This window comes from Argentina silus (assembly GCF_951799395.1).
Source record: "Argentina silus genome assembly, chromosome: 2".
In the NCBI taxonomy this organism is placed as follows: domain Eukaryota; kingdom Metazoa; phylum Chordata; class Actinopteri; order Argentiniformes; family Argentinidae; genus Argentina; species Argentina silus.
Genome location: NC_139656.1, coordinates 34060244 through 34062743, shown reverse-complemented (window position 1 = coordinate 34062743; position 2500 = coordinate 34060244).

Genomic DNA, 2500 nt, shown 5'->3' with positions numbered 1-2500 from the left:
AATCTCTACTATCTCTATCCCAGAAATGCCCTAAAAATATATTTAAAAAGAAAACTAAGAAGACAATGTTTTTAGTTTTAGTTTTTATTTCAGAGCAGGGTTTTCTCTTATCGTTCTGACTACAGAACATAGAAAATCGCTGTTTTCCTATTATATAGATATTGGGGTTATTATATAGATATTGGGGTTATTATGGGAATTCGTCGTGTAAATAAACACTGAACAAAGATTCCACTAGAGTCAAGAGTATAGCAAAGCAAACTTCTTATTTATTTGAGCACAGAGAAAACGTCTGACCGCCTTATGAGAGACAGCCAGAGGAGTTCCAACCTTGACTAGTTTCTGTTCTACTTCCCCAGTAGGAGAATCAGTCACGGGACACAGCAGCTTTCTCATAGGTCAACCCAGGTTCTTTAAACCATAACAACATCATAATTCATGACCACAAATGGTGGACGTGTTCTTCACACAAGGGCTAAGGACCGTCCTCATCTAAACGATCACATGGTTACATTTCTACTGACCAACAAGCTCAGTTCTGCAATTTCCATCACAGTATGGTGGCTGAAGATAATGAATATGAAGTTCAAATCTGGTGAATTGTCCCTTTAATTCACAGATCCTTTCTTGATTTACTTAATGTTTGTTATGGCCTACAGTGGTCCAGTGCTGATTGTGGCTCTCAGAAAATGTAATACCTTCAATCATAATGTAGATATACATTCTGTTGTGATCATTGGCCTAAGCTGCAGTAACAGGTGAAAACACCACAGCGTTGGAACGCCGTCTCGTCTGTGCTCAGGTGGGTGGAGTAGCGGTACTAGAGGCGTGTTCACGACAATGAGCAGGCCAAGTGCTATAATTAATAGAGCCTCATCATTGGATGATGTGAAAAGACGTGTGCTCCTTTTAGAGACGGTGTGAGTTGAGATGTTTAAATGAGACCTTCAGTCTCACCCACAAGGGAAGTGGTCTGAGACATCACAGCAACCTCTGAGAGAAGTATGAGTTTCAGTGAGTTTCAACTTACGTTGCAGCTTAATTAGCCGCTGTAACATTTGATATCGGTCTATTCTGGAAGCTTCAACTGTTCAGAGGAAATGCGTTGAGAAATAGGCTCCACCCCAGTATTATACAGTATTATAAGGAGATGTTGTGTTCTGTGTCTTGCTTTTGTACCTTTCAATGCTGATTGTGTGTTGCTTTTGTGTGTCTACTGTTACACATAGGGTGCTGCTTGTGTGCTGCTTGTGTGCTTTGCCTTTTGTGCTCTTGGTGTTGCTTGCTTATATGTTGCTTATATGTTGTGTTACAGATGTTTGCTTTTATGCTGTTTTAAACTGTGTTGCTGCTTTCTTGGCCAAGGGCTCCCTTAAAAAAGAGGTCTCATCATCTCAGTGGGACTCCCCTGGTAAAATAAAGGTTAAACAAATAAAATAAAAAAATAAAAATACCCTGAGATAACCAGTGGTTAAAAATCAGATTTTACTAATGGTGTATTAGACCACATTGTTTTCAGGCCAAGGCCTAGGGACAGAGCAAGGGAGGGAGGGAGGGAGGGAGGGAGGGAAGGAGGGAGGGAGGGAGGGAGGGAGGGAGGGAGGGAGGGAGGGCTTGGTGTAACAGGTCAAGTGTAGGCCTATAGTCTCCCAAAGGCAGCTGTGTTGCCTCCCACAAATTGCATATGCTCCTGACTAACCAGATGGCTCAAGACAAGTATATGCTATGCTAACCGGACTATGCTCTACAGTACCTATACGATATACAGTAGCTATATGCTATGCTAACCAGGCTATGCTCTACAGTACCTATACGATATACAGTAGCTATATGCTAAACAATAGCTATATGCTATGCTAACCAGACTATGCTCTACAGTAGCTATATGCTATACATCACCCTCCTTCTCACCTGCATCATCCAACTCCCCTCCTTCTCACCTGCATCATCCAACTCCCCTCCTTCTCACCTGCATCATCCAACTCCCCTCCTTCTCACCTGCATCATCCAACTCCCCTCTTCTCCCCTGCTTCTCACCTGCAGCATCAGGTCCCGCCTCCAACGACAGAAATGATTCTCTCCTTCTAGCTCCTCCCAATCTGATGCCGGTATGTGTTGAAGCCAGAGTGTATGATGTGTACGTTGGCCTGGATGCTCACTGGTTGAGGGGAGGGTAAACCGGGGAATGCCGACTGTACTGTCAATGGGACAGACCCGCAGGTGTGGGCTAGGTCGGGTATGACTACCGCGCAGGTGTGGGGGTGAACTGGAAGGTTACTGGCATCATATCTAAGGTGCCTACCACTGCCGCTGTGCCCTTGAGCAAGGCACTTAACCCCTAACTGCTCCAGGGGCGCTGAATATGGCTGCCCTGTGCCCAGAGCCCAGAGCTCTGTTCTCCCTTGGGGGTGTGCAGTGTGTGTGTGTTGCCTCTCGGGGGGGGTGGGGGGGGGGCTAATCTATGATATAAACTGGATTATTCAGATCTGAATCTATGGTA